Consider the following 15,517-nt stretch of genomic DNA (forward strand, 5'->3'; position numbering starts at 1 on the left):
CATCTCTTCCGTGATCATAACATCGTCTCCGTGACCAAAACATCTCTGTGACCAAAACATCTCTTCCGTGATCATAACATCGTCTCCGTGACCAAAACATCTCTGTGACCAAAACATCTCTTCCGTGATCATAACATCGTCTCCGTGACCAAAACATCTCTGTGACCAAAACATCTCTTCCGTGATCATAACATCGTCTCCGTGACCAAAACATCTCTGTGACCAAAACATCTCTTCCGTGATCATAACATCGTCTCCGTGACCAAAACATCTCTGTGGCCAAAACATCTCTTCCGTGATCATAACATCGTCTCCGTGACCAAAACATCTCATGTTACTTGTTGGTACTGGATGCCAACTTTCACCAAACTTTTTCACTCTTTTTCTCTTTACGTCTCTCTCCTCTTTAACTTTCTCCTCCTTACCTCTCTCATCTCATACTTTCTCCTCCTTACCTCTCCCTTCTCTAACTTTCTCCTCACTCTATCCTGTCAAGCTTTCTCCTAATTACCTCTTTCCCCTCAAACTTTCCCCTCCTTTCCTCTCTCCTCTCAAAGTTTCTCTCCTTACCTCTCTCCTTTCAAGCTTTCTCTTCTTGCCTCTTTCCTTAAGCTTTCTCCTCTTACCTCTCTTTTCCACCTTACCTTACCCCTCTCACCCATTCTCTCTCTACCTTTCCTCTCCAGCTCTCCCTAACTTTTCCTTCACCCTTTCTCTTCTTACAACTTCCCTTCTTTTCCATGCCTCTTCATTTTCCCTTCTTTGTCTCTCCCCCTCATTCTTTCTTTACCTCCTCCCCCCCCCTAATTTTTAGAGCACCTTCCATGATCTCGTGTTTTTTCTGTTACAAGTGTTCGAGGGAATTTATGCCTGCTCTGCAATACTGATCAATTCATTAACTACATTACCAAAAATTTACGTTCGATACCTCGCTTCTGTATTCTGCTGACCAGAAGGGCAAAAAAAAAAAATAATAATATTTTTGATTAGGTTCTATATACTTTTTTTGTTCGTAGTTGCAGCGATTAAATTCTTTGCTTAGGATTAAGGGCCTTAGATGTGTCCACGTGTAACTCCATTTATCTTCAATATCAATAATTTAATATACTTCATTATCTAGAAAAGATCTTCGGTATAGTTCTTTAAATCTTATCCGATTGTTTCTGTAAAGAAAAGTGATCTCCTTCCCACCTCCTCCTCCTCTTTCTCCTTCTCCATTTTTCCATCCTTTCATCTTATAAGATATCTCCTGGTGAAGATCTCTCTCTCTCTCTCTCTCTCTCTCTCTCTCTCTCTCTCTCTCAGAACACATGATAAAGGTAAAACAAGATGAAACAAGTGTCGGCTTGGATGCTGCTAGGACGTGACGTCAGTCAGATCACTGGCCATTAGCGGCACAGATGTAATTAGAAGACGTCAGATTAAGACCTCGGTTGCTGAGCTGTCAGAGGAGACCGCTGACACTCTGATCTTCCCATCACATTACCAGCACCCGGTCTTATCAGGGGCCCAGGAGTTAATAGAATGTGTATTTTGTATTTTGTGAGAGTTATTGTGCGATATGTTCCCCCATGTTATTGTTACTCATACTTTCCTTTACCAGTCTATATACACAACAGAAATACTACTGGGTATATACATGGATATATATCTACATTGAGTGTTAAAGAATTCTTGACTGGTGGTGAACAGGTGACATGCAGCCTTAATGATCCTCGTGTACCCGGCCTTGCAATCAAATTAGTCAACCAATCAATGCCACAGTGAGGCGAGAAATGAGAGAGAGAGAGAGAGAGAGAGAGAGAGAGAGAGAGAGAGAGAGAGAGAGAGAGAGAGAGAGAGAGAGAGAGAGAGAGAGAGACAGAGACAGAGACAGAGACAGAGAGAGACAGAGACAGAGAGAGAAAGGCTGGAACAACTCCCAACACCCTAAATTTAACAGTTCCCAACACCGTGGCTGGAACAATTTCAACACCCTGGATCTAACAATTCCCAACACCCTGGATCCAACAGCTACCAACACCCTGGATCTAACAATTCCCAACACCCTGGATCCAACAGCTACCAACACCCTGGATCTAACAATTTCCAACACTGTGGCTGGAACACTTCCCAACACCGTGGCTGGAACACTTCCCAACACAGTGGCTGGAACACTTTCCAACACCGTGGCTGGGACAATTCCCAACACCGTGGCTAGAACAATTCCCAACACCGTGGCTGGAACAATTCCCAACACCGTGGCTGGAGCAATTCCCAACACCGTGGCTGGAACAAGTCACGATCACGTCGCGTTTTGATAAGGAAACTAAGCGCGACGCTTCGACCCTTCTTAACCCATAACTATGAAGCGACGTGATAATGGCACAGAAAGTGTACGAAAAACCTGGTCTAAAGCTTCCGGGTTATAGTAGAGCACTGACCAGCTTACCAAGGCTGGTCAGTGCTAAACCCACATGGGTCTTCGAGGACTGGTTGGGGCTCGATCTTCCGTTCGGTTATATCGAGACAGACACTGTCAGTCACTACATAAACCACGTCTCCAGTACCAGAATTATTGGCTATAATACATTGTGAACTTCCTGTAGTTTATGTAGTGTTCTGTACAGTTCCGTAGGTTCAGTAGGTTTTGTTTGTCCTGTAGGATGTGTAGGTTCTGCAGGTCCCGTGGTGAGGGAGATCAAGAACATTAACAAACCAAGAACACTAACAAAATAACTGAGTGTAAATTAGGTAGGTAGGTAGTAGACTCGCTGAAATAATGGCCTGGCCCGGGTGGGAGTGTCTCAGACCAGTGTCTGCCATGGGAGGAGGTACAAGTACCTCCTCGTCTTCTGGGACCAGCTGTCCCCAGGCCTAGCCCCCTTCCCCGCCCCCACGGGGCTCGTAGGGAGAATCTAGGCACCTTGGACTGCCACAAACCCCACCCACACTGGGCTCGATGGGTGTGGCAGCTGCATAGCAGCAGACGACGTTAGGAGGTGCAAAGGCAGCAAGCACTATAGGATCCTTTTGGAGTCACACCCCAGCTTTGGGCATTAAGCCCTAGCCCTGGGGAAGCTCAAAAATGCCTCTTTCTTTGTGAGTTGCTGTTGCTACTTCACTTGTCCGTTGCACTCTCAGTGTAAATTAAGGGAAAAACAACCCATCAAAATAACAGAGATAACTACTGGTCTGGTAGAACTAGTCTGGCAGAACTGGTCTGACAGCGACCCCCTCCCCCATAAAGATATTAGATTCCATATAAAGACTCGACAGGGGAATGACCGAGGGGGTTTCAATGACGTTAATGAAATGAGGGAACGACCTCTGGCCTGAGAAGAGATGCTGATGAGAGAGACGAGATGAGATCTCTTATTGCCAACCAAAGTGCGATCAAGACCAGAGACAGAACAAGCTTTAGTTGCGACGGCGTTTTGCTTAATGAAGACGGAATATTATTATATAAATTGGCTTAGAAAGGTTCTCTGAACCGACAGGAAGATGAATAAGACACCTTCGCAACACTTGGGTTTCTTTATTGTGGAAACGTTTCGCCAACCAGTGGCTTCCTCAGTCCAGTGCAAAGAACGGTTGAAGGTCAGAAGGAGTTTGAGGTAATGAATCCCACAGTTGCTGTGGGACGTGGGAAGTGCTGTGGGACGTGGGAAGTGCTGTGGGACGTAGGGGGAGAGGGAAAACGTACAGAATACGTTTTGAATACAGAGAACTTGAATGCACATCTTTAAGAGTTATGCGTAGAGCTACGAATCTACCCTCCACAGCTACGAATACACATCAGAGCTACGAATCTACCCTCCACAGCTACGAATACACATCAGAGCTACGAATCTACCCTCCAGAGCTACGAATACACATCAGAGCTATGAATCTACCCTCCAGAGCTACGAATACACATCAGAGCTACGAATCTACCCTCCAGAGCTACGAATACACATCAGAGCTACGAATCTACCCTCCAGAGCTACGAATACACATCAGAGCTACGAATCTACCCTCCAGAGCTACGAATACACATCAGAGCTACGAATCTACCCTCCAGAGCTACGAATACACATCAGAGCTATGAATCTACCCTTCAGAACTATGATCATTCCCTTCAGAGCTATGAATATACTTTCCAGAGCTAAGGCTATATACTCTTCAAGGATCCTGAAGACCTAGATATCACACAGCTGGAGGAGCACAGTCCAAGAGGAGCCATGAGAGTGACATACGAAATACCCATGTGGGGAGACGAAGAAGAGGGGAAACAAATGGAAGCGAAACGAAGGAAGGCTTGAGTTAATGTTATAGTGTAACGTCAGGTTAGAGGAACTTGTGGGAATACACAACAGCCCGCACACGGGAGAGAGAAAAACTTATGACGACGTTTTGAACCGACCTGAACCACTGACAAATTACACTAGCTACGGAGCTAGAGTTCAACCCCGTGCCCCTAAAGTCCAACTAGATAACTGCAGGCACACACAAAAACAGCCGGGGATGCAATTCTCAAAACTCTTCCCCGACATCAAGAGACGTGAGGCCAGGAAAACCTTCACTCGCCGTCAGGTGAAATTGAATTCCTTTTGATAAACCAGTTGCGTAACCAAATCTTTCTCCGCAGAAGAGCTGGAGAGGATCAAAGACTATATCGCCCAGAAGTGGCAAATAGATCCCTCCCGGGAAAGAAGATCAAATGTATTCATCTACTTCCTGTTAATTCACTGGAGGAAGGAGCTACGCGCCTTTAAGAGCACCGACTTGAAGGGGTAAGCTGATTGAAGGAGCTGAGTTGACGACAAGGTTGAAGGCAAAGAAACAAGCTTGTGTCTTCCTCTGCAAGGAATGAGTACCACTGTTATGTTTATTGTGTAGATTAGTGCCAACGTTATATATACCAGTGCCACTCTTATAAATAGATCACTGGCACTGTAACGTAAAGATATATTCCTTCTCTGAGGCTTTAGGAGGTTGGCTCTCGAAATACTTGTCTGGTTCTCCAATTACCTGTCTGGCTCTCTAAATGTCTATCCGGTTCCCTAATTACTTGTCTGGCTATCTAAATACCTGTCTCAATTGCCTGCCAGACGGACTATGCTGTTAATTGCTTCCTAATGAAACAAGTGATTAGCTATCACCTGGTTAGCACATTACGTTAATACGTCTTTATCTGAGGTAATAGCGAGAGGATATTATCTTGTGTGTGTGTGTGTGTGTGTGTGTGTGTGTGTGTGTGTGTGTGTGTGTGTGTGTGTGTGTGTGTGTGTGTGTGTGTGTGTGTGTGTGTTTGTGTGTGTGTGTGTGTGTGTGTGTGTGTGTGTTAGGTGGTTGGTTAAAGGGGGGTTTGAAACCTATCTACTACACGAGGGTCATTAAGGCTGTCAACCTGTTCACTACCAGTCAACAGCAACACTTAAAATAGTGATTAAACTCTCAGAAGACTTCTGCTGATACCAGCATCAGGAGGAGGAGAAGGAGAAGGAGAAGAAGAAGAAGAAGAAGAAGAAGAAGAAGAAGAAGAAGAAGAAGAAGAAGAAGAAATAAGTAAGACACATAGGCAACAGTTAGGCAAATTTATTCCGAAACGTTTCACCTACACAGTAGGCTTCTTCAGTCGAATACAGAAAGTAGGCAGGAACAGTAGAGATGTGAAGACGATGTAATCTGACCATCAACCTCAAATTCTACGACTACAAGGGTGATGGACTGATTACATCGTCTTCACATCCCTACTGTTCCTGCCTACTTTCTGTATTCGACTGAAGAAGCCTACTGTGTAGGCGAAACGTTTCGGAATAAAGTTGCCTAACTGTTGCCTATGTGTCTTACCTACCAACCTGTCGGTATTGTATACCATTTTGATGTTCATCAAGTAAAAATAAGCCTTTAAATAAACCACCGAAATCACCGAAATAAACCACTGAAATCACTGAAATAAACCACCCAAATCACTGAAATAAACCACCGGAATCAATTAAGTAAACCACAGAAGTCACAGACATAAACCACTGAAATAAAGCAATGAAATAAACCACCAAAATAAACCAACGGCACAAACCTCTGCAGCTCACCACGATAATGACAAACCACCGGTAATTGACCCCCCTCCCGATAAAACATTTAACGGTTTTAACACGCTCGTTCTCGCCTCCGTCTCTCACCTTAAACCAAAATTAAACCAAGATGAGAGATCGCTGCTGCTGCTGCTGCGGGAAGTTGACCCCTTCCATTAAAACATTTAATTCGCTCTCGCTTAATCTAATGTAATTTAATTTGATTTAATCGAATTACATTTGAAAGGCTGGCACAGCTGTTTTCCCCTGGGGGAGGAGGAGGGGTAGGGGGAGAGGGAGAGGGGGAAGGAGGGGGAGGGAAGGAGGAGGGGGAAAGGGAGGGGGAAAGATCGAGAGAGAGAGAGAGAGAGAGAGAGAGAGAGAGAGAGAGAGAGTTAGAGAGAGAGAGAGAGAGAGAGAGAGAGAGAGAGAGAGAGAGAGAGAGAGAGAGAGAGAGAGAATGGGAAAAAATTGTAAAGAAAATAATTCAAGGAAAATGAGGAATTATAGAAAAAAGAGAAGGTAAGAAGAGTAGAGGAAGAGACGAAGCCGAGCTAAATAACGCGAATTTGGGGGGAAAGAGAGAATATGAAAGGTAGATGGAGCAAGTGAGGGAAGGAGGGAGTGAGAGTTGGGAAGAGACAGGGGGAGAGGGAGGGAGAGAGGGAGGGAGTAATAGGGATGGAATGAGTGTTGATGGGTCGCTGGAGGCCCAAATTGACGCACATTTACACTAACGTAGCTAATAGACAGGAGGTAATTAAACGGAGGTCAGATGAAGATGAATATTACTGAGAGAGATAAAAAAATAACAATATATATATATATATATATATATATATATATATATATATATATATATATATATATATATATATATATATATATATATATATATATATATACCGAGGCAGGGTGACCCAAAAAAGAAAGAAAATCCCCAAAAAGAAAATACTTTCATCATCATTCAACACTTTCACCACACTCACACATTATCACTGTTTTTGCAGAGGTGCTCAGAATACAACAGTTTAGAAGCATATACGTATAAAGATACACAACATATCCCTCCAAACTGCTAATATCCCGAAACCCCTCCTTCAGAGTGCAGGCATTGTACTTCCCATTTCCAGGACTCAAGTCCGGCTATATAAAAATAACCGGTTTGTCTGAATCCCTCCACTAAATATTACCTTGCTCACACTCCAACAGATCGTCAGGTCCCAAATACCATTCGTCTCCATTCACTCCTATCGAACACGCTCACGCACGCCTGCTGGAAGTCCAAGCCCCTCGACCACGGAACCTTCCTTACCCGTTCCTTCCAACCTTTTCGAGGGAGACCCCTGCCCCGCCTTCCTTCCACTACAGATTTAAATGCTCTCCATGTCATTCTACTTTGATCCATTCTCTCTAAATGACCAAACTACCTCAACAACCCTCTTCAGCCCTCTGACTAATACTTTTATTAACTCCACACCTTCTCCTAATTTCCACACTCCGAATTTTCTGAATAATATTTACACCACACATTGCCCTTAGACAGGACATCTCCACTGCCTCCAACCGTCTCCTCGCTGCAGCATTTACAACCCAAGCTTCACACCCGTATAAGAGTGTTGGTACTACTATACTTTCATACATTCCCTTCTTTGCCTCCATAGACAACGTTTTTTGACTCCACATATACCTCAATGCACCACTCACCTTTTTTCCCTCATCAATTCTATGATTAACCTCATCCTTCATAAATCCATCCGCCGACACGTCAACTCCCAAGTATCTGAAAACAATCACTTCTTCCATACTCCTCCTCCCCAATTTGATATCCAATTTTTCTTTATCTAAATCATTTGATACCCTCATCATCTTACTCTTTTCTATGTTCACTTTCAACTTTCTACCTTTACACACACTCCCAAACTCGTCCACTAACCTTTGCAATTTTTTTTGAATTTCCCATAAGCACAGTATCACCAGCAAAAAGCAACTGTATCAATTCCCATTTTGAATTTGATTCCCCATAATTTAATCCCACCCCTCTCCCGAACACCCTAGCATTTACTTCTTTTACAACCCCATCTATAAATATATTAAACAACCATGATGACATTACACATCCCTGTCTAAGACCTACTTTTACCGGGAAGTAGTCTCCCTCTCTTCTACACACCCTAACCTGAGCCTCACTATCCTCATAAAAACTCTTTACAGCATTTAGTAACTTACCACCTATTCCATATACTTGCAACATCTGCCACATTGCTCCCCTATCCACTCTATCATATGCCTTTTCTAAATCCATAAATGCAATAAAAACTTCCCTACCTTTATCTAAATACTGTTCACATATATGCTTCAATGTAAACACTTCATCTACACATCCCCTACCCACTCTGAAACCTCCTTGCTCATCCTCAATCCTACATTGTCTTGCCTCTAATTCTTTCAATTATAACCCTACCGTACACTTTTCCTGGTATACTCAGTAAGCTTATTCCTCTATAATTTTTACAATCTCTTTTGTCCCCCTTCCCTTTAAATAAAGGGACTATACGTGCTGTCCGCCAACCTCTAGGTACCTTCCCCTCTTTCATACGTTTATTAAACAAAAATACCAACCACTCAAACACTATATCCCCCCCTGATTTTAACATTTCAGTTCCAGCTGCTTTACCCCCTTTCATTCTACGTAATGCCTCACGCACCTCCCTCACACCCTGTTCTTTTTCACTCCTAAAAGATGGTATACCTCCATGTCCAGTGCATGAAATTACCGCCTCCCTTTCTTCTTTGACATTTAAAAGTTCCTCAAAATATTCTCGCCATCTACCCAATACCCCCATCTCCCCATCTCCCCATCTGCTAACTCCCCTACTCTGTTTTTAACTGACAAATCCATTTGTTCCCTAGGCTTTCTTAACTTGTTTAACTCTCTCCAAAAATTGTTCTTATTTTCATTAAAATTTCTTGACAGTGCCTCTCCCACTCTATCATTTGCTCTCCTATAATATGTATATATGTATATATATAAATATATATATATATATATATATATATATATATATATATATATATATATATTATATATATATATATATATATATATATATATATATATATATATATATATATATATATATATATATATATATATATATATATATATATATATATATATATATATATATATATATATATATATATATATATATTTATATATATATATTATATATATATATATATATATTATATATATATATATATATATTATATATATATATATATATTATATTTTTTTTTTTTTTTTTTTTTAAAATATAGGGAAGTACCACCTCTATAGCTGGAATGGGGACCCTCATCCTCAGAGAAGACAGTAAACGTACCTCAGGGAAAACTCAAGGTTCTCCCCGGAGCTGTTTGAATATATATATATATATATATATATATATATATATAATTTATATATTTATATATATATATATATATATATATATATATATATATATATATATATATATAAATCCCTATTTATATATTAAAATATTCTTGACTGGGGGTGAAAAGGTGATATGTGAACTAAAAATTTAATCGTGTAGTCGACAGCCCTCAAACTTAATAAACCTTTGCAACCTCAACACTTTCTCATGTCGTCGTTCCCAAGTTGAAAACTTGCACGTTATTATTTAAAAAAAAGGAAAGATCGTGAGTATTTTCGAGGGGACTACGAGAACCCCGAGAGGTGCCTTGTTTGCGACCATCGAGCGTGATAACTCTGAAATAACGTAGTTGGTGATGACCGCCTCGGGTACTCTCAAAGAAAATGTTAAATGGGGGCGCTGAGGCGCTAAGATATGAGAGAGAGGGGGGATGCTAGTGAGAGAGAGAGAGAGAGAGAGAGAGAGAGAGAGAGAGAGAGAGAGAGAGAGAGAGAGAGAGAGAGAGAGAGTCACTTTGTCTGACCTTTTTTGGGGTTACACTGATTGACTTGTTTATTATTATGTTTAATAATTGAATTTTTGTGTACCTGTGCCTAAATAAACGTAATTAATAAAGCACATGTGAGTGGGCAGATAACAGAATTTGTTAAGTAAGTTTATTCAGGTATACAGTTACATATTTATCAGGTATACAGTTACATAGAATTATCATACATAGCAGCATATTGGCGCTCCTTGTGATAAGTATTATGTATACTTAAAAGTTAAAAAAATGTAAGTACCATAACTATGTATAGTCTCTCTCTCTCTCTCTCTCTCTCTTACACAGGGTTTGACAAGGTTAAGGATCCCTAGCTTTATTGACAAGCTGTTTACAGGTTAATGATTCCTAACTTTATTGACAAGCTAAGAGCTGTTACCTACATCAGCTCATTTGAAAGCATTTTTATTGTTATGAGACATACAAGTAGGGAACAGGATGAAGTTGGAGCCATCTGTGGGTCAGCATTTTCATGTGATCAACTGACTTTATCTCGTTGACATCATAATACTGTACGAATGTGTTCCATACTCGAGTCATCCTGGGGATAAATTATCTCAGATGAAGTCATGTTTTGGAGAAGGGTACAGCCAGAGTGAAGTTGCTGCTGGCTGCCCGTCTTGTGGTACTTGCTTCACGCTGTTCTCGAAATGGAGCCAAGTGTGGTACTTTGACAATGTTGGCCTTGTACATTCTCTGTCTCTGTCTCTGTCTCTGTCTCTGTCTCTGTCTCTCTCTGTCTCTCTCTCTCTCTCTCTCTCTCTCTCTCTCTCTCTCTCTCTCTCTCTCTCTCTCTCTCTCTCTCTCTCTCACATGCTGACGCCAGCGCTCAGACACTGCCCTGCACAGCTCAAATGGCTGCCAGGTCTGACCAAAACGACTTTTGTGTTCACGATTTACAAGTCTATTACCGATTGCCGATACATTCTTCCTCTCTTTCTCTCTCCCTCTCTGTATCTCCTATCTTTCTGTCTCTCTCTTTCCCGCTATATCTCCTATCTTCCTCTCTCTCTCTCTCTCTGGCTTTCATATATATATGCAAATTGATCACAGTAAACAGGTGATATCATAATATGCAAAACAACCACTGCGAAAATTCCAAGCGTTTCAGAGGCTTCTCACATTATCAAGGCACTATCATAGTCCCTTGATAATGTGAGAAGTCACGAAAGCGCTTGGAATTTTTCTATTTTTTCACAGTTGTTGGTTTGCATATATATATATATATATATATATATATGTATATATATATATATATATCTATATATATATATTTATATATATATTTATATATATATATATATATATGTATATATATATATGTTTATATATATGTATATATATATATATATATGTATATATATATATGTTTATATATATGTATATATCTATATATATATGTTTATATATATATATGTATATATATATATATGTATATATTTATATATGTGTGTGTGTATATATATGCAATATGATCACAGTAAATAGGCGATTTTAAAATATGCAAAACAACCACTGTGAAAGAGTAGTGAAATTCCAAGCGCTTTCGTGACTACTCACATTGTCAAGGAACTATGAAAGTAATACATCAAAGGAAGGCAATTAAAGGGCTTAGACTACACCTCACAGTCAACTCCCACAACAAAGAAACACCTGACGCGGGACAATACCGGACTCATAAGAAAAGAGGAACACTGCAGTAGGTCCGCTGGTCCAACTAGACAGGTCCTCACGACATCCCGCTAACAAATTATTCTACCCAAGAAATAAGGTTTATTATTTGTCCAATGTATTATTAAACTCTAACCAAATTTTATTAATTATAAATGAATCTAATTTATATAAACCAAAGGAAATATTAATATTATTTTCAAAACTGGTTTTTATGAAACAAGATTCAATTATATTTCTGTCGACCATGGACTTGCTTGATACAAGTTTCTCAACTTTTTGAAAATCAATTAGATGGTTAAAATCTCTCACATGAATAAATAGAGCATTGGAATCTTGTCCAGTTCTAATGCTATATTTATGTTGTTTTAATCAAAGTTCGAGATTTTTACCAGTTTGACCGTAATAAACTTTATCGCAAATTTTACAAGGAATCTTACAGACACATCCGTCAGCGCTTGGAATTTCACTACTCTTTCACAGTGGTTGTTTTGCATACACACACACACACACACACACACACACACACACACACACATATATATATATATATATATATATATATATATATATATATATATATATATATATAGTGCCGAATAGGCAGAAGTTGCCATCTTGGCTTAAATAGCAACGCTCATCTTGCCATATAGGACAAGTGAAAATTTGTGTATGCAGTAATTTCGCCAAAATCATTCTGAACCTGACGAAAAAAAATATATTTGATTGTGTTTGTTTAGTACTAAATTATTGTAAACGTATTTAAAATATATTTAGTTGGGTTAGGCTAAAATAAATTGCTCTTGTTATAATAAGGTTAGGTAAGTTTTCTAAGATTCTTTTATTGCAAAATTAAAAAATTTTACATTAACATTAATGAAAAAAATATATCTTTAAACGTATAAGAGAAGCTAATTGACCAGTTTTACATATTCGGCACGACATATATATGTATATATATATATATATATATATATATATATATATATATATATATATATATATATATATATATATACATACATACATACATACATATACATATATATTGAACAACCATGGAGATGTCATCATGGCTGTTCAATATATTTATAGATGGGGTTGTAAGACAGGTGGATGCTTGGGTGTTGGCAAGAAGTTTGGGGTATTAAGATAAAGAATTTAACACAAAGTGGGAGTTGTCACAGTTGCTCTTTGCTGATGACACTGTGCTCTTGGGAGATTCTGAAGAGAAGTTACAGAGGTTGGTGAATAAGTCTGGTAAATTATATAAAAGAAGAAAATTGAAAGTGATTATAGGAAAGAATAAGGTGATGAGGACAACAACAAAAAATGAGGTAACGAAAGATTGGACATCAGATTGGAGGGAGAGAGTATGGAGGAGGTGAATGTATTTGGATATTTAGGAGTGGACTTGTCAGCAGATGAGTCTATGAAAGATGAGTTGAATCATAGAATTGACGAGGGGAAAAAAGGTGAGCGGTGCACTGAGGAATCTGTGGAGACAAAGAACTTTGTTCATGGAGGCAAATAGGGGAATGTGTGAGAGTATAGTTGTACCAACGCTCTTATATGGGTGTGAAGCATGGGTGATGAATGTTGTAACAAGGAGAAGGCTGGAGGCAGTGGAAATGTCGAGTGTGAGGGCAGTGTGTGGTGTGATATTAGGAGGAGGTGCGGGATTGCCAAAACTTTTATCCAGAACGCCGAGGAGGAGTTTTTGAGGTGGTTTGGACATGTTGAGAAGATGGAACAAAATAGAATGACATCGAGAATGTATAAATCTGCAGTGGAGAGAAGGCGGGGTAGAGGTCGGCCTAGGAAAGGCTGGAGGGAGGGAGTAAAGGAAGTTTCGTGTGCGAGGGGCTTGGACTTCCAGCAAGCATGCGTGAGCATGTTAGATAGGAGTGAATGGAGACAAATGGTTTTCAGGACTTGACGTGCTGTTGGAGTGTGAGCAGGGTAATATTTATGAAGGGATTCAGAGAAATCGGCAGGCCGGACTTAACGTAAGAACATAAGAACAAAAGAAAGGAGGAATACTGCAGCAGGCCTGTTTGCCCATACTGGGCAGGTCCTTTACAATAAAGTTGGTAGAATTACCGACAATATGTAAAGTAAAAGGACACAAGTGCAACTAATGTGACATTTAATTGTGGCAACGTTTCGCTCTCCAGGAGCTTTATCAAGCCATTACGAATCAAGGAGATGGGAAGTACAGTGTCTGCACTCTGAAGGAGGGGTGTTAATGTTGCAGTTTTGTAACTGTAGTGTAATGCGCTTCTGGCAAGACAGTGATGGAGTGAATGATGGGGAAGTTTTTCTTTTTCGGGCCACCCTGCCTTGGTGGGACGCGGCCGATGTGTTAATTACACACACACACACACACACATATATATATATATATATATATATATATATATATATATATATATATATATATATATATATATATATATATATATATATATACATACATCAAATGTAATGTTACTACCTAGCGATTATATTTCATCTATTGAAAGAAAGAGAGAGAGAGAGAGAGAGAGAGAGAGAGAGAGAGAGAGAGAGAGAGAGAGAGACGGAGACAAAGCGTGAAGTAACTTTCTAAACCACAAGACGGGCAATCATCACCAACTTCACTCTGGCTGTACCCTTCTCCAGAACATCACTTCGTCTGAGATCATATATCCCCAGGATGACTCGAGTATGGAACACATTCGTACAGCATAATGATGTCAACGAGATAAAGTCAGTTGATCAAATGAAAATGCTGGCCCACAGATGGCTCCAACTTCATCCTGTTCCCTACTTGTATGTTTCATCACATTAAAAATGCTGTCAAATGAGCTGATGTAGGTAACAGCTCTTAGCTTGTCAATAAAGCTAGGGATCCTTAACCATGTCAAACCCTATGTACAAAAGAGAGAGAGAGACAGACAGACAGATAGACAGAGAGAGACAGAGACAGAGAGAGACAAACAGAGAGAGAGAGAGAGAGAGAGAGAGAGAGAAAGTCCCACTAGGGAGAATTTCATATTTACAATGGATTATCCGAATGATAAATAAAAATCGGCTTCAAAATATATACAATAGATCTTTTTTGTTGTTGACAGATTACATGTTTCCTTTTTGGTGAAAAATAATTGAAAAAAAAATGGTTAGTCAGAGCTTTATTATGCTACACTGACGCTTTGTGCTACACTGACGCTTTATTGTGCTACACTGACGCTTTATTATGCTGCACTGACGCTTTATTGTGCTACACTGACGCTTTATTATGCTACACTGACGCTTTATTATGCTGCACTGACGCTTTATTGTGCTACACTGACGCTTTATTGTGCTACACTGACGCTTTATTGTGCTACACTGACGCTTTATTGTGCTACACTGACGCTTTATTGTGCTACACTGACGCTTTATTGTGCTACACTGACGCTTTATTGTGCTACACTGACGCTTTATTGTGCTACACTGACGCTTTATTGTGCTACACTGACGCTTTATTGTGCTACACTGACGCTTTATTGTGCTACACTGACGCTTTATTGTGCTACACTGACGCTTTATTGTGCTACACTGACGCTTTATTGTGCTACACTGACGCTTTATTGTGCTACACTGACGCTTTATTATGCTACACTGGCGCTTTATTGTGCTACACTGATGCTTTATTGTGCTACACTGACGCTTTATTGTGCTACACTGACACATTACTGTGCTACACTGACGCTTTGTGCTACACTGACGCTTTATTATGCTACACTGACGCTTTATTGTGCTACACTGACACATTATTGTGCTACACTGACACATTATTGTGC

Source organism: Cherax quadricarinatus, chromosome 29 (assembly GCF_038502225.1).
Source record: "Cherax quadricarinatus isolate ZL_2023a chromosome 29, ASM3850222v1, whole genome shotgun sequence".
NCBI classification, from domain to species: domain Eukaryota; kingdom Metazoa; phylum Arthropoda; class Malacostraca; order Decapoda; family Parastacidae; genus Cherax; species Cherax quadricarinatus.